We start from the raw sequence: 18,998 nt of genomic DNA, 5'->3' as shown, positions 1-18,998 counted from the left end.
GTATTCACAATGTTTAAAGCATACAGATTTCACTTAGGTGTAAATTGATTGAAATTTACAGCATTGCTTTAGCTCCATACCAAATTTTATTAAGGAGGCTTTGATTATATGTGTAACCTTTTCCCTCTCCTCTGTCTTCTAACTTGTGCTCTGCTTAACAAGATGAAAGGATATAATGTATAAGAAAGACATTTTTATTTAAAGGTGAAGTGCTATGCACATGTCAAAATAATAATTTACTGATTTACTTAGCTACCTATATTACAACCTTTAACTTGGTCCCAAATGCAAAAGGTACTTGGTAAAATGGTTTTTAGAATTAGCACTTGTGTTGGGGTACTTGGGTGGCTCAGTTGTTTAAGTGTCCAGCTTCAGCTCAGGTCATGATCTCATGACTCATGAGTTCAAGCCCCATGTCAGGTTCTGTGCTCACAGCTTGGCACCTGGAGCCCGCCTCAGATTCTGTGTCTCCCCCTCTCTTAACCCCTCCCCTGCTCTCTCTCTCTCTCTCTTTCAAAAATAAATGAAATTTATTTATTAAATAATTATATTTATAAAATATATAAATTTTATATAATTTTTAAAATTATATTAAAAAAGAATGAATGTTTGTGGGGTTTTTTTCTATTGTTAAAATTTTATCTTAACAATCTAGCTTACAGAGGGCTTGTGCTTGATCTTTTTGGTACTTGGTTCCTTTGGGTTCTCACTGCACCAGATTAGACTATATCAACTCTAGTTTTATAGAATTTTTTTTAAAGTATTTTGAGAGAGGTAGAGAGAGTGCAAGCATGGGAGGGGTACAGGCAGAGAGAGAGAGAAAGAATCCCAAGCAGGCTCTGCGCAGAGCCTGACATGGTCTGGAACTCATGAAACTGAGGTTATGACCTGAGGTAAAATCAAGAGTCGGATGTTCAACCGACTGAGCCACCCAAGCACCCCTGGTTTCATAGAATTTCTATTTTCACCATATCTGTAGCCTGGATTAGAATTCAAAGTTCTGAAGTGTGAGATTACCATTCTACTTGAGCTGTAGATGATGTCTAAGAAAGGAGATAATTTAACATTTGCTTTATTTTCATGGCTTTCTTTGAGTCATTTGATATAGTCCATTTGTTCTTTTATTCATTAAAAATATTTAATAAGTCTGTGTGCTCTGCTGTGGACTCTCATGGCTCAAGAAAAGGAGGTTCTTTTTTTTTTCAGTAATGTTTATTTATTTTTGAGAGAGAGCACGAGTAGGGGAGGGGCAGAGAGAGAAGGAGACACAGAATCTGAAACAGGCTCCAGGCTCTGAGCTGTCAGCACAGAGCCTGACACGGGCCTCGAACCCACAAACTGTGAGATCTTGACCTGAGCTGAAGCTGGATGCTTAACTGACTGAGCCACCCAGGCACCCCAAGGAAAGGAGATTCTTTTCTTAATTTTAATTATTTCTCAGAATTAAGTTGTAAAAACATTGAAGATGGAACAGATGAAATGGTAAACTTTTAATGAATCTCATGGAGCAGAGCCCCTAGATTATTTTAGGATTTAAACATTGATTGAATTGTTGAATTATAATTCAGTATCAACAAATGATACTCAGTCATTCATTCAAAAGGACTAAATTATGATTCAAACAAGTGTCTTGAAAGTTAATTAAGATGTACCAGGCACAGGTCCAGGCTGAGAACTCTTCTGAGAACATGAATCTAGGCTCAGAATTTGTGGGTCTGTTGGGTCAAGTAAGGATCCCCTCAGGAGCTATAATAGTAACTGAATTTGTAATTTCTCTAAACCATTAGGCACCAGTAGCCCTGCTTTGGGGATCCTTTTGAGTGGAGTGATGCAAAGGGGAAAGATGTGTTCTTCCCACTGCTCTGAGGACCACGATAGTGGCACATGAGGGTGTCAGTATACTGGTAGCAGCACTAACAGGTGACTGTAGGACCTACGGAGCAGCTGCCACGCCCAGCGGGGAGTGGGATTTGTGCCCCCCCCCTTGATGGGGGTGGGTGGAGCAGGTGTTACAGGGGACTTTCTAGGGTCAGACTGTAGGCAAGAGCTGGTGGAAGTTGTGTCTTTATCATTAATGTGACCTTAGACTGGTGGAGCTCTGGGAAATTACGTTACATGTAAAACTGGAAATTAGAACAGAGGAAAAAATAAATGGTGAAAGAATGGGGAATGGAACCATCTCCCACCCAGAACTTTCTTTCTTGCCCCAATCAAGTGTTTTCAACTGCTCGTGAAACACAGCCATCTAGTCTGTGTTTTTTTTATTTATCATTTCTCCTCTTTCCCCCTAGATACCTCCAAGTTGTTTTTGTTTTGTTCTTTTTGTAAATGACATCTTCACTCTGTAAGACATCCAGACTTCCCTTTCTTTCATTCATAACATCCAGTCAGTTTATGAATCTCATAGATATGACCTCTGAAATCTTATTTAAAAGTATCTTTTCCACTCCATTACCATGGATACTGCTCGAGATTAAGCCTTAATTTTTACTTGCTTGTCTATTGTAAATCATTTCCTAATTTGTCTCTGTCTTCTGTCTCCTGGCTTTTCTAAACATTTTGTATACCTGTGTTGGTCTTTCTTCCTGTAACACAATGCTTGTCATGTCACTCTCCTACTTGTCAACTTTCAGGGGGTCTCATTTAATGAGTTAAACCCAGACTCCTTACATCCAAAAGTCACAAAAATAGGCTTCAATCTGCCTTTCCAAGTGCACCTATAATCACTTCCATTACCAACAACCTCTACTCCAGTCTTATCCTGAATGTACCCTAAGGTCTTCTCTCTTAGAGCTATGTATCATAATTTCCTACATGCTTTAAAGATCCACTTCAAATACCATCACATTCATGAAATCTTTTCCACCCCCTATAATCCCAACCAGGTAAGAGCCTTCTAACTCTCTAGTATACTAGTTTTCCTTAATATTATAGAGCATGTGTGCCTACTAGTATTCTTACAATTGTGTACTTGCCTTTGTTAATATGTTGTGTACCTGTGATGTTCCTGGCATTATGCTACGCATATTACTTACATTATTTTGTTTAAATGTTAGGACTTCAACTTCACATCAACTATATGAAATATGTAGAATCTCCATGTTATAATTAAGGAAATTGAGTTTGACTAACTTGTTAAGGACAAAAACAAATTCAAATTCAGATCCATATTATACCAAAGCACATGATTTTTCTGTTAGGTTGTGCTGCTTTTTTTGTGTTCAAGGACTTTCTTTTACTCATATATATGCCTCCTGTAATTCCTAAAACAGTGGAAGTGATTTGTATGTACTGGACATGGGAGGTTATAGGCGGGGAGCTCCTGGCAGTTATCATGTACCATAAAAAGCCTGAGATTGAAGCCAAGATAGAGGAACACTGAACCAAGAAATGAAGAGATCAGATTTTGATAACATTACTTGAGCCTCTGCATTAGCCCCGTTCTGTTTTTGAGCCATTCACGTACATGAGCTGGTATTTAGTCCAGTATGAGTTCTATTTTCTGTTTACTAATTGGACGTTACTGGAGTGATAGAGCAGGAGAATGTTGTAAGGCTTGATTTCAGCAAGGTGTTTGATATAGGCTCATTGACAAGAGGGTGCATTGCAGTTTGTTTAACATTTACTCACATTATCTGTATGGAAATATGTCAGTTTGGAAAATTTCTCTGTTGGTATTCCACGAGTTTTTTAAGTAGAAGAAAATATAAATGAACAAATACAAACTCTGATGCAGAGGAAAAAACTCAGTGGTGTCCAGGTCAGTGTTGGAGATCAGAGAAAAGGTGACAGAGTTCATCTGAGACCAGAGAGGCAAGGGTAAAGGCAGGCAGCCAAGGCTAAAAATACCTAGAGGCAGGATTGGCATTAAAATCAGTCAGATATAGGTTCAAATCCTGTTCTTGTCAATGAGTAACTGTATGACTTAAGAAAAATTGCTTTAATTTCAGAACCTCTGTTTCTCCACTATAAAAACAGAAATAATGATGCCTACCAAATGGTCTGTTTTCAAGAATCAGTGGGGTAACCTATATGGTAACCTAATGGGTACATAGTAGGTGTTAAAACATAGAATCTATGAGGAGTTGGCTAATAATTTATTGGGAATGAGAGAGAAGACCAAAGACTTCTGAAGCAGGGAAGAGGGAACAGTTATGAGGAGGAATGATTAATTCCTTCAGAACATGTCTTTCTCATCCAGGAACAATTTATCCCCTACAACACATTAAATGCTCTGCTTAGCACCCCATAAAAATGAACAAACTGAGATGATACAATCAAACTGAGCAGGGATAAATGTGACATTTCATATTTAAAAAATCACTTAGGTAACTATACGACCCGTAAAGATGATGGCTTAGTTCAATAATAGCTTAATTGAGAATCCACAGAGTGATACAGTTTCTAAAACCTTGGCATCCTTAGGATGCTTTCGTAGATGCAGAGGGTGCATAGTATAGGAATCATAAAGTACCATGGAATCTGACCAAGAGCAATTTAGCCGAAAAGAGTTCGAACAATAGCACCTTGGTTGACCTAACGATGTGGCTGAAACTGGTATTTCCTCGTCACAGACTTTGGAAACATTGGAAATTTTGGTGCCTAATTTTCAACCAATTAACCTGCCTTGACTTTTATAGTAGAAAGTTGGAACAATTCCATGTTAGTATTTGAGTTCTTCATGGTTTTCAAGTACTTATTTTTTTCATATTATAAAAAATGCAGACTCATTGCAGAAACGTTAGAAAATGCAGAGAAGCAAAAGAAGAAGAGCAAAAACCCATAATTTCACTCATACATAGCTATTATTATCTTGATTCATATCCATCCAGATTTTTTCCTCTGCATTATATCTGTCTAAGGAAGGGGGCTGTGTTACAAGGGAGTGAATTATCAAGAGTTTTTAAGAAGTGTGAGAATCTGTCAGAGATATATGTCATATAAGGAGTTGTACGGGAGGAAGGGTGGATGTTATAATGTCTATTTTTTTTTCAACTTTAAGGTTCTAAGAAAGAAATACAATGTCATTAAAATGTTCACTGTGTATTTTTCACTTATATTACATTTGTAGGATTCAGCTGAAAAAAAAACTTCTGGAAATTCTAGCTCTGATTTGTAAGCCATTCTGTTGTTTTCCAAAGTATTGGCTCCAATGCCTATATTTGATTTCTGTGCTTGAGTAAACCCACCCACATGCCAGACTGAACCCCAGTGCGTTTGACATTTTCCCTCTTGAACAGCATCCAGAATAATGTAGCTTACTGGAAAAAATCTCCACAGTATGACTCAGCCAGTCATGCAAGCCTTTCTTTCTGTGGAATTCCTTTTTCTCTCAAAATGAAAATGGACCATATTATTTAAGGATAAACAAATCTGAAAGTGTTTCCAGTAACATCTTTTTATGCATAGGCTGCTGAAGATTAACTAAAAATTCTTGGCTAGGATCTTACTTCCTACCTAAATGTTTCAGTAAATACGGTTTTATTGAAATAGAATTCAACTTCTCAGATTCCCCAACTGAAAATAGAAAATGAAGCCCCATTTCCCAAGAAAAGGAGACATGCTTTCTTCTTCTTTAAGATGTCCCTAAGTTATGCATGCAGTGCGGGCCAAACAGTATGCATTTAATGCTGTCGTAACCACATTGTGTAAGGTAGAATTACTGCTTATGAAAAGTCATGTAAGCTACATGGCCTAACAAGATCTGGATTCTTCTTTCACCTTCCTTTATTTTCTGATAAATTTCAGGAAAACTTCCCAAATAAGCACATGTATGGTTAGTACTCATAATTTTAGATCTACTTTTAAGGAGTTGTATTTTAGATATGGTTTTAGAATTATTTAAAAAAAAATTTTTTTTAACGTTTATTTATTTTTGAGACAGAGAGAGACAGAGCATGAACGGGGGAGGGGCAGAGGGAGAGGGAGACACAGAATCGGAAACAGGCTCCAGGCCCTGAGCCATCAGCCCAGAGCCCGACGCGGGGCTCGAACTCACGGACCGCGAGATCGTGACCTGAGCCGAAGTCGGACGCTTTACCGACTGCGCCACCCAGGTGCCCCTGGTTTTAGAATTATTAATGGAATTTTATTATATGGACTTATACATTTGAGAAGTTCTTTAGGCGGGAGGGTTTTGCAAAGAGGTAAGCACTTTCCACTGATAGAAGTAAGCACTCTATCAACTGCTGTCATAACATTGACCATATGAAAAGAAGGAATGACCGAGACTAAAAGGTTGAAATCAAAGCAGAAAATGGGAATAGAGAAAGAGGTAAGCTACAGAATATTTGATCAGTAAATAATAACAGTAGGGGCTAAAGTATTGAATGCCCACTATTGTATGTGCTTGATACTAGGTGAGGTAATTTATGAAGGCTGCCTTTTTTAGCCAACCTACAAGATAAGCATTATCATTTCCATTTTACAAATGGATAAATTGAAGCTCGCAATAGTGAAGGGTCCTATTATAACTGTCAATAGGGGTGAGATTCATAGTTTGTCCCACAATAAAGCTGACTTTTTCCTCACTATACCATGTTGTCTCAGATGTGGCATAAATAAACGAGGAAAAGAAGAAGAATAAAATAAGTGAAAAATACTAAATAGAAATAAACAATATTTTTATTCACATTAATTTGTTTGAATTTACTGAAGAGATTCATGACAGCAAAAAAAGGAATTGGGCTGAACAGGCAAGTGGAGCAGGGTTAGGACTAGAGAAGAGCTTCCTGCCATAGTAAATACAAGGTACAAGGGCCAAACACTTCAGTATCCTGTTTGAATTCTCTCCCTGTAACTCCTATTTCGGATAAGCTGCTTTCTTCTTAAAAATCTCCAGGATATGCTTGTTTTTGAGCTCACCTTCAACACTGCCCATATATCTGATGACATTGTGAGAATAGCAACACAGTACCTTGTCTGACTGATGAATGAGAAAGGGTCCCTTTCCTCCTCCTGATGGGCCACAGTATATAGTTAGCAGACCATAGTCTCATTTCAACAACCTCCCACCCATAAAGCAAAATGCTTTATGCAGGGCAGAACCTGCATGGCCATACATATGGTGGCCTTGGTCTTGTTCTTTTCTACTACCATCATCTTGACTCTGGTTCAAGTCATAATGATTTCTTCGCTGCAGCATTTATCTTAGTTCTTCTCCTTTCCTCCAATCTTGCTCTTCTTCAGTGCTTTTTCCACACAGCAGCTGATTTGCTTTCTAAAATACAACTCTGATCATGCCACCCCACCAACAACTCTACAGTACATCGCCTTTGTCCTCAGCATGGAGTACAGACTCTGTGGTTTAGCAAACACGCCATTTTTGATCTGACTCTGCTGGCTTGTCTCCTCTCTTCTCTTACCGTGCCCCTGTTGCCTTCTGTTCTCTTTCATCTTTGGTATCTTTGTGCCCTCAATATGCTTTTTACTCCTAACTTTGTGCCCTTTATCTGTTGATTTCTATTTGTTCTTCAGACCTCAGCTCAAGACATCTCCTCTGGGTAGCCTTTCTGACTCCATAAGCCTGAGCTGTGCATCCCTCTGTGCTCACGTAGTACTTTTACTTACTGTGAACTGTAGTACTTAAATCACTATGTTGTAGTTATCTGCCTCTGCCTTTTCCACAAGGCAAACTACTTCTCCAGGACGGGAGCAATATCTTATTTACTACTGTAGCCCAGGGACCTACCATAGTACTTGGCTCATCTGCCAGCTGGCAACATAACTTGCTATTGGGTGGATGCAAAATCACTCATTTAACTTTTCCCAGAAATGTGAAGATAGGGATGGGGGAAGAGGAGTGGAAATGCAACTACTTTCTGGCCGTAAGATGTTCGGTGTCTCTGTGACAACTTCTCTGGGAAGTTTTTGATCCACGGACTTCCCCTTCTTTCTCATTCTGGGATGGAATTGGAATTGGAATTCGGACTATTCTCTCACACCTGCTTCAGTGGTGTAAAGTGACTCTAAAGGAATGTGTCAATTAACTAAAGAGCAAACCACTAGAAATAGCTCTAACAGTGTTATTCCAAAAGCGATCTGCATACAGAAAAATGAATGAAATCCGAGTGGATCTTTTTAGTGTCTCAAACGGACATAAAGTAAGAGAATGTAGCTAGGGGATGGCCTGCAGGTGGGGTGTTGTTGATATTTAAGACACCGAATTTTGGAATTTTCAGAAATTCCTTTTAGTGGAAGAATTATTGCCCCCAACAAAGTACTGTATCCCTGTGGTGACTCATTTAGCTCTTCAGAACCTGAAGATGCTTTTTTGTGTTGTTGTTGTTGTTGTTTGTGTGTGTGTGTGTGTGTGTGTGTTGTTGTTCTTTTTGTTTTTTTGTTTTTTTGGCTTAGGAATAAGGACCTAAGTGGAAAGAACGTCCATGAAATTATTAACCCTCAAATTTCTCATGATTCTCTCTTCATATTTAAACCCTCAGAATAATCCTCCTACTCTCATGATGTTTAAAATATACCCTCGGTCCTCCTGAGGGGAGAAACCAGTAGCCATGAAACTGAGCAATGGTTACCGACTCTCCTCCCCACTTGGCAAAGACTAAACCAGCAACATGACATGTGGGATGATATAGAAGGGCGTTAGCATCTGCTACGGGTCCACAGGAGAGAAAGCTTTTGTTCAGGTCTTTCTTTTTCCCTTTATATCTCTTAACTTGCAGGGCTTCTTTCTTTTTTATCATGTATATTTTCTCCCTAGAACAAAGGTCAGCAAACTTTTTTTGTGTAGGGCCAAATAGTAAATATTTTAAGATTTGCTGGCCACCACAGTCTCAGTTGTAACTACTTGACTGTCATTGTAGTGCAAAAGCAGACCTAGACAATATGTCAGGAGATAGTCATGGTGTGTACCAATACAACTGTATTTATAGACACTGAAATTTGACCTTCATGTAATTTTCTTGTGTAGTGAAATATTCTTCTTCTTTTGATTGTTTTCCCCAATCGTTGAGAAGAATATAAAACCATTCTTACTTTACAGAAGATATAAAAAGAGGTGGTGAGCCAAACTAGGCCTTTGGGCTATAATTTGTTGGCCCCCGCACTAGAATGTCAACTGGGGAGAGACAGCGTTGGGTTGGTGCTTTCAGCCAGTGAGCTCAAACTTACGTGTGCATGTGAATCATCTGGGGGTTCTGTTAAAATGCAGATTCTGTTGTGAGAGTCTTCATTTCTAACGATCTGCCAGGTGATACTGCTCCTGCAGGGTATGATCTATGGACCACACCTTGAGTTGAATCTCTCCATGGCAGAGAGCCTGGATTAGAGAGACACTGGGTGTGGGTAGAGAAAGGGTGGTAAAGATCAGTTAGGAGGCTTTGGAGAGGTTGACTCCACAGGCCTTGGTGGCTGAGAGGACATGAGAGTAAACAGAGACAGAGAAGTTGGAGGTGACACCAGGCTTTTGTTGGTCAGTGGTGCCTTTAGCAGAGATTATAGAACTCCACATGGAACCGGATACAGAATAGTGCTAAGAATGTTTTTATTTGATAAATAAAAAGGCAAGAAGAAGGAGTTGGAAGGGGATGGGAGGGGGGAAGATGGTGACCTTAATCTTGGATAGTTTGAGTTGATTCTGCAGAAACCAAGAGAAAGTAGCAAAAGCAGGTAATGTCTTGAAGGCAGAATGCTGTGTGACACCTGCTCGTCTGGGGACAGGTAGATCCATACGACTATTAGCCAGAAGGAGCACAAACTTTACCCCAAACTTCCTCTTCTTAATGAACAAAAATGGACTAGGGACAGTTGTCACCTTGCAGGTGTTCTTATATACATGTTTATTTTTATTTTACAATAAGGACTTTTATTATAAAAAACCATCAAGGAGTCAGAATTTGCTGGCAAACATTTTAAAGCTCTGGTTTAAGAACCAATTCAGTGTGAAAATTATACCATAAGGCCTGTTGTCTCAGGCTTTATCCTCCCTGATGTCTAGTTTAGTTTTTTCTTCTCCAGAATACAGTGTCTTTCATACATCACAGGAATTGTTTCTTTATACGATATCCTTAATGCTTTCTCAGATGAAACAGGCTTCTTTCCTTTTTTTTTTTTTAAACCCACTTTTACCTTTGCAAACTCTGATGAAAAAGGATTTACCTGAATTTTCTGGTGTTCTGCTTGTCATTGGCCATAAAAACAAAAACAACCCCAAACATATGTGATGTTTAATCAACAACCTTCTGAGCCTCTCTCTGTCTCTGGTCTCTCCCCTTTAATCCAATTTACCCACTGGTGCCCATTTAATATTTCTGAAGCATATTCTCAGTCTTATTACCTCATTGTTCAATAAACTTAAATTACTCTCTGTGGTCTACAAATGAAGTGCAGACTCATCAATCTGCCTTTCCATTTGCACCTCCACCTGATTTCCATATACATTTTCAAGAGATTTCCTTTCCTATTACTCACTTTCACCCACCACACCCAATGACCAGATCAAACTCAGGCCTCCTCAGGAGTCCCACCCTTTCTTGCCTCAGGGGTATTGTGTATGCTGTTCCACCCATCCCCACTCTTACCTCTTATCTCTGAACCCTGGTCCTTTGAGTCCAGGTTAGACTTACCCTTATCCATGAAGCCTTTCTGATTTCTAAGTTGGACATTTTTTTCTTAATTTCTCAGCTTTTTATTTGTGCAGCAAGATTTTGCAAAAAAGGCATAGGTCTCTAGAACGTAAGCCGAAGGCAGGACTTAGTCCATTTTATTCATTGCTATGGCATTGCTAGCCCCAGTGCCTAGGCAAGAAATATTGTGTTGAAGAAATATTTCTTGAAGGCGTGAATGAGTGACTAAATGAAGGCATGTGTTGACTTAAATTTGGTGTTATCACATGCAAATGCCTAGGACAAAATAGGTGCTTAATACATTAGCGCCCTTTTCTTTTATTCTCTCTTTTTTATAGATGCTATACATTTCAAGCATATCTTTTTCTGCCTTGTGCCTAGAACCTAGTAGGAGAAGATAGAGAAGTAGATATCGAAGACCTACTCCCTGTCAGGTACTGCACAGAGTGCCTTGTAATTGCATCTCAATTTAATTTTCTGCAAGAACTCTCTACATTAGGTATTATTCTTTCCATTTTATGGATGGAGAAGCTAAGGCTCAGAGCAACGTGTCCAAGGTCACAGATCAAATAAGTGGGCAGAGCTGGATTTTAAAGCCAAGTCTGCCTGACTCCGAAACCTGTAATCTCAATAATCATTTATACCAGTGTGGGTTATTAGCTAGTAAATTACAGAGTAGGATGCAAAACCTTGTTTACCCGACTTGAAAAATCCATGTTCTTGCCACTGTGTTGTCGTGCCTCTCACGTGCCATTACATAGCAAGTGCTTAATAAATGAATTTTAAATCAATTAATTTTTAAATAAATAAGTAAATAAATTTTTATATAAACTAATGAATTACTGTTGGTAAAAATCTAATGAATTACAGGACTAATAGATTAAGAATAAGCCACTTTCCAGCGAAAGAATCATGGGTTTAGAATGATGCCGGTTAGCAGAGTCACCAACTTCCTTTGGCAAGGTTAGTGACAAAACGGAAATAGCCCCATTGACACATAGTCCCTTGCTGCCATCGTGGCAGTCCAGAAGTTCCGCAGCCACCACTGAAACCTGCACCCTTACAACGCCTGCCATGCCATTTCAGAGTCTCTGGTCTATGACTACAGGCCCAGAAAAGCAGCAGCTGCAACCTTGTTTTGAGCTGCCGTGCATAACAGATCCCAGACTGTGATAATACCAACACCAGTGGAAAATTTGAAATCACAAGCCTCTCTGATCCACCACTTTAGACTATTCAAATCACAAAATTAACCAAGTTGAGGTAGAGGAACTTTCCGGTGAGAAACTACGCACAACTTCAGGTTATTCACATACCTTCAATGTAAGTTATCACACCATAAGAGATAATAAAGTGATTCCGCTATCAAAAATATCTTCTGAAATCTTACAGGCTGTGTCCCACTCCGTGTGTGACCTTCAACATTTGCTTGACCTCTCTAAGCCTCAATTGTCAAATAGGGACAACAGTGAGCACCTTATCAGTTGGTTTTAAGGATTAAGTTTTTAAAAAAGTGTATATAGCGTTGGCACCATGTTCAGTAAGGATTTTACTTGGTAATATGTTACATTGATCCACACAACTTTTAGCACATTGGGCAATTTCTCCCATAGCAACAGTTGGACGCTGGACAAACTGACTTGAAATTTATCCTGATATTGAAAAAACTCATATATATTTTATTTGTAGTATGATTATGGGGGACTAATATCCTGAGAGTCTCTCTCAGGTGTGTGCAGCCAATCTCAGGTAACTTGAGAGACCTCGGAGTCTCTTTCAGGTATTTACAACACATCGTCTATGAGTTATGATTGATTTTGATTTGATTTCTATAGGAATAAATTCTGATTCTCATCATTAATACACTAATAGTAAAAGCCACCTTTTATCAGACACTGGGTAGGTGCTCGGTATGTATTATCTAACTTAATTCTTACAACGTTATCTGTAGAGAAAGGATTACTATCCTCACTTGCAAGTGAACAACTTGGATTGAAATTACTTTATGTAATTTGTTGTCCAGCATCATAGACAGCAAGTGACACCACTGTGATTTAAGCCTAGATCCGCCTGACTCCAAGGCGTGTGTTCTTTCCATTAAGCTATACAGCCATGGGACTCTTAAACCCACAGTCACAAACCAATATTTTCATCTCACTGGTGGTATTGAGTGGTGTACCTCTGCTAGGGGCTGGGGGTACAGGGATGGACAAAACATGGTTCTTTAAGGATTTAATAGTTCAGAAAGGGAGACAAGTGAATGAGCAGAACTTACAGTGTGAAAAGGGCCCGATTGATGTGTATATTGGGAAGGACTGGATTAGGTAAGACACTGAATGAGGTGATGCCTTACCTGAGTTCTGAAGAAGGAATAGTCATTAGTCAAGTGAATGGGTGGGGCAGGGGTGGGGAAGAAAGATGTCCTAGGGAGAAGGCACAGCATATACGAAGATCTGCAGGAAGAGACACAGAGGTACAGTTGGGCACCTGCAAGCAGTTTAATATGTATAGAGAATAGAGAGAGGGAGAATGGAGAGCATGAAGCTTTGGGATGAACATAAGGAAGTTGGGTTTTATTACAGTGATGTTTATATTGATTCAGGATGAGATGTAGTTTAGGTAATTAAAGAGGGCCAAGAGAGCTGGAAAGAAGTAGAAGTCATGGACCAGGGAGGGCAGGCTACATGGAAAGGCGAATGAAGTCTGGAGGAGGCTGATAATTTGGAAGTATGGTTCATAAGAGACTGGGAATACACCTTGCCAGGCTTCTCATTACTCCATGCATCTACATCTTGGCCCACTGTGGTAATGAAACTGAAATTATAAATGGGATATTGTTCAAAGCCTTATTATATTTAGTTCTCTATCCAGTCTTAACCAATGGCTTACAATGTAAGTATAGTTTCTGGACCCTGTTTATTCAGAATTCTCTCCACTAATTTTTCTCAAGAGTTAGTCTTTGCTAGATACTGTGGAGTTGGGCCAAGGTGAATTCCTCACAGTATGAGTGAGGCTGAAATACCTGAGTCACACAAGATCCAGAGGGCAGGTAGGTAACCAGAGCCCTTCTTTGTTAGGCAGGTGTGTTGACAAGAACTGAACAGAGAATAATTTCTCCTTCAGAGACATATGGCTTTAATTTGGGAAGGACAACTCCTCAGAATTTACTAGAACTTTACAGTAAGGAGAGCAGTGGTGTTTTGGCCACAGATGAAGAATTACATGCCACCATGTCCTCTAGGGAAGCAAGGGACAGCTTCACAAAAGGATGTTCTTTTGCCAGTAAAAGCAAAACAAAACAAAATAAAGAACACTGAAATGATTAGCTATGGGGAATACTGTGGATCAAATTGCATTTTTACTGTTATAACTTATGGTTGATATTTTGTTCCTTTGAATTCCAGTACTTCTAGGATATAGTAATTTGGAATATGGTTGACTTAGTTACATTTATTGCAGTTATACAGATAGTACTTATATGGTACCCAACATAATTCTAAGGACTTCCTCTATTAGTTCATTTAATTCTTTTATAATCCTATGAGGTAGATACTGCTGTTGTCTTCACCTCTAGTTTATAGATGAAAAAACTGGTGGACAGTAATATGTCCATGGTAAAACAGCTATTTAATGGAGTTGAATTTTGAACCCAGGAATTCTGACTCTGGAATCCATGCTTGAAACCTGGAGTCCCTAAGTTTTAATGTGAAGTCAAAACGCTAGGGCAGCGTGTTAAAATTCAGAATCCCAGGCCACCCTCTCAAAGATTCTGATTTAATATGTCTGGGAGGGGCCTGGGTATTTGCATCTCTAACAAATATTCATATGCTTGTGATATGGGTGTTTGTCAAGCCATGCTCAGAGAAACACTGCTCTAAATTGTAACACTAGCCTGTCTTTGTTATTGTTGTTGGAAGTCTGCTTGCCCCTTCCTGTTTTCTACTATCCCAGTATGCTCTTCAATGCAAAGAAAAACAATAATGTGAAAATACTGACATTCTGATGATTATCTACCTATCTATCATCTATCTATTCATCCATCCATCCATCCATCTATCCTTCTTTTAATCCATCCATCTATCATTTATCTATCTATCTTACACCATTGGCTCTATCTACATGTATATCAGTTTGAATGAAACTAGTTTTAAATCCAATTTAAAAAATTCTGTCTGATACCAAATATCTCTTTATACTACATTTTTACCCAGTTGTTTCTATGCCCCACAGACCCATTTGGAAATAAATATGTGATGAGTCTAAAAGGAGACAATCCTTTACACTTTTGTTACTGAATTCTTTTGCCCTCAAAAGATGACATTCTTCTACAGTTGCAGTGTTAGAGTCAGAACTAATGTGTGTGTGTGTGTGTGTGTGTGTGTGTGTGTGTGTTAGTCCTTTTAAAATGGCCTTTTCAAGCTTGTAGCTATGTTTTGAGAATGTGACCTGACCTATGGCATCTTTCCATTCGTTCAGGAATGTCTAGTGTTTTTTCCGAGTTTTACTAGCGTTATATCTGTGTACATTTATGATGAAAGATACGCTGTCAAAATAAAGTGAATATTGAAGTCAGTGTAAAAATGATTAGTTGAAAGGTACTATTTGGAATCTCATTTTTCTATCTGAAATAAAAGGAGTATCTGTTGGGGCGCCTGCGTGGCTCCATCAGTTAAGTGTCTGACTCTTGATTTTAGCTCAGGTCATGATCTCATGGTTGGTAGTCTCAAGCCCTGCATTGGGCTCCATGCTGACAGTGCAGAGCCTGCTTGAGATTCTCTCTCTCTGTCTCTCCTCTCTGCCCCTGTCCTGCTTTCTCTATCTCTCTCAAAATAAATAAACTTAAAAAAAAAAAAAAACAGGGTATCTGTTTTTCAATCTTACCTTTATCTAAATGTAGGTATTCATAAAGCACATGTTTTTAGGTTAAAACTAAAGCTTACATCCATTTGATAGAAAAACAGTAACAACCAAAAAAAAAAAGGCTTAATCAAAATCCTAACCAGTTGCAGTTGAGTTCTCTATATCCACAAAGGTCCCAGACAGGCTTGTCCTCTTTCTTAAGGATGATGCCTTTTGGCCCATAATAGAGGACAACTTTCCTGTTCCAACTCTTGCCCACCCACCTAATTGCAACTGAGTAAAATACTTGGTGTGAAAGAGAGGAGATTTGTTTTTGAAAAAATGAGGGAAGAGGGAGAGATTAGCTAGAGACTAGAGCAAAGGCATATTAACATATTAACAAGGATTGTAGAGGTTTATAATGTTCAGTGCACCAAAGGAAGCAGAAACTAGAGAGTCATGGAAGGGGAGGAGCCTGAGTGAGTTAAGTGTGAATCCCTTTCTATATTCTCCTTTTATTCTTCGGTGGACTCACAATCCCATGTGGTAACCAGTCTCTCCTCAGAAGTGACTTTTCTCTTATTGCCTTTCTCTGTGTGACCCTGTTCCAGAAAGTTTTGCACTTCTAGGCCTAAACACCAAAAAAAGACAACTCAGTTTTCCCTATTTTCCAACTGAAGCTTTGTTTGTAACTCCTTAGGTGGACTGAGGAGATCTAACCTAACTCATAAACTTTCCTGTAAGGATACAATTATTTTTGATGTATTCCTACTCCTTAGATTGAGGATGTGGAGTAGAAATAAATGCTTTTCAAAAACTAATTAACTTCTGCTTCAGGCCACCATGGAGAAAGTGGGACCAAGTTTACTCTTCAACCTGAAATAATGAAAAAAAGAAAACCAAGCAAATATATGAAATAAAGGTTATTAAGACACTAGAGATCAAGTAATGAAGGACAGTGACACCTGAGAGATGAGGAGCAAATAAGGTAGGCTCTATTATTGTCACCACTTCTTGCCCTGAATGAGTTTCCAGACTGTCTACTGTTCCAGTAGGTCCCATGAGTTGAGGAGTAAAACTGAAAGGCTGGGGGGACAAAGCAGTTAAAGTTTGTGGGGCAGAGTTCTGGAGAGGAGAAGCTCAGATACCTGTTGAGGGGCTTCTTCAAGTTTTAAGCAGGATGCTGATGTGTGCATGTGGTGAGAAAACTACTCTTGGCTGTGGAATGAATTTCCCACAAAGATTCAAAGGATAAGTTCCAGGAGCACACATAGGGCTAGGAATGGTGCCATTCTCACCAGCCAGGAAACTTATAATTCATGGGGTATTGGATAGAGCACTTAGAAAAGTATTGCCTCGGTAGTGGGGAATAATTAGTCCTAAACTAAATACTGTTCTGGTACTGCTTAATGAATCTCAAAAATAGGAGTTGAAAATGTCAAATTGTTTCCAATTAATGTAACTGTGTCTCAGAACAAAACTCAAAAATATTTATTTATAGGCATGCAAAAATATGTAGCACACCCCATGATAAAATTCAAAATGACTGGCATCTATTAGGAATTTACCAGGCATGCAAAGAAATGAGAAGATACTGCCCATAATGAGGACACCAAACCAGAACTGGCATAGATGTTAGCATTGCACAGGGCATTAAAACAGTTATTATAACTTGTCTTTCATAGTCCCATGGCTAGATGTTAAGTAGAGACTTGGAAGATAGAGGCCCAAATTAGACTTGTAAAGCTGAGAACTATAATGTCTCAGATGAAAAGTACACCATAAGGGATTAACAGTGGATAAGGCATTGCAAAAGATTAACAAATTGGAAGACATTGCAATAGAAAATATCAAAACAGAAGATAAAGACAAAAAGGAATAAAAAGTAAAGTCAAGCATCAGTGAACTATGAGACAACTTTAAGAGGCTAAAAATATGCACCATCAACAATTAGAATGACTCAAGTGAGAAATACGGAGTATGCTGGATGCTATCAGTTTCTTAAAAACTATATGACCCAGGTATTCCTTCTTAGGTGTTTGCCCAAGAAATATCAAGTCATTTGTTCATACTTGTTCTTAAATGTTCATAGAAACTTTGTCTGTAACAGCACAAATTAGAGATAATCCAAATGTCTATCAACAGGTGAATGGATGGTATATTGATACATTTGTATATTATTTCCATAAAGTGAACAGTACTCATCAATGAAAAGGAAAGAAGCTAGACAATAGTATATACTGTGTGATTCCATTAATTTAAAATGCTAGAATATGTAAAATAATCTGCAGTAACAGTAAGCAGATCAGTGGTTGCCTAAGTCCAGGGCAAAGACAAGGGTGGAAATTAAGGATGATAGTAAGGAGGGACACCTGGGTGGCTCAGTTGGTAAGGCGTCCAACTTCGGCTCAGGTCATGATCTCGGGGTCTGTGGGTTTGGGCCCCGCGTCGGGCTCTGTGCTGACAGCTCAGAGCCTGGAACCTGCTTCAGATTCAGTGTCTCCCTCTCTCTCTGCCCCTCCCGCATTTACACTCTGTCTCTCTCTCTCAAAAATAAATAAACATTAAAAAAAATTTTTTTAAAAGATGATAGTAAGGAATTAAAGAACATAGGAAACTTTTGGGGGGTATATACATATGTCAAAATTTAACAAACTGTATACTTTAAATTTATTTAATGTATAAATAAATAATAAATCATTTATTGCGTGCCAGCTATACATATAGTAAAGTTATTTTTTTAAGTTTATTTATTTTGGGAGAGAGCGAGTTGGGGAGGGGCTGAGAGAGAGAGGATCCCAAGCAGGCTCCACACTGTCAGCACAGAGCCTGACACAGGGCTCAAACTCATGAACCATGAGATCATGACCCAGCCAAAGACAGATGCTTAACCGACTGCGCCACCCAGGTGCCCCTAAAATGATTTTTAAAATAACTTTTTCCAAACTATGAACCATGTATCTATCTTATTTTTTTTTTTTATTTATCTTATTTTTTTTTTCAACGTTTATTTATTTTTGGGACAGAGAGAGACAGAGCATGAACGGGGGAGGGGCAGAGAGAGAGGGAGACACAGAATCGGAAACAGGCTCCAGGCTCTGAGCCATCAGCCCAGAGCCCGACGCGGGGCTCGAACTCCCGGACCGCGAGATCGTGACCTGGCTGAAGTCGGACGCTTAACCGACTGCGCCACCCAGGCGCCCCTGTATCTATCTTATTTAGAAGACTGTAGAATCACTTAAAAATAAGGCAAAATGGGAGAAGTTTTGTTTCTCAATAGTTGGTAACAGAGGGCTTTTTCAAGTCAAAACTCATTGTCTAGAACCTAGATCTTGAAGAGCTGAGGAGGGGCTAGTGGCATAGTCTCTAGGCTTTGCCAGCATAAAGTGGGTCACCAACCAGGAGACATCTCAGTGCCAACTTGAAAGGGATAGTCACTGAAGTACAGAGCTGAGCAAATGCTGTGCCAGGAGAAAGAAGGCAAAGTATAGACCAAAGAAGAAAAGCAGTGGGTTATGAGCTCAAGAGAAACATCAATCAGGATGCTACATGGTAAGGGATAGAAGAATCTGAAGGTCA

The sequence above is a fragment of the Lynx rufus genome, unplaced genomic scaffold (assembly GCF_022079265.1).
Source record: "Lynx rufus isolate CCGP_SWC_20201006 ecotype Redwood Valley unplaced genomic scaffold, mLynRuf1.p SCAF_7, whole genome shotgun sequence".
In the NCBI taxonomy this organism is placed as follows: Eukaryota; Metazoa; Chordata; class Mammalia; order Carnivora; family Felidae; genus Lynx; species Lynx rufus.
The sequence above is the reverse complement of the archived record's forward strand: the minus strand, read 5'-3'. Positions refer to the sequence as shown.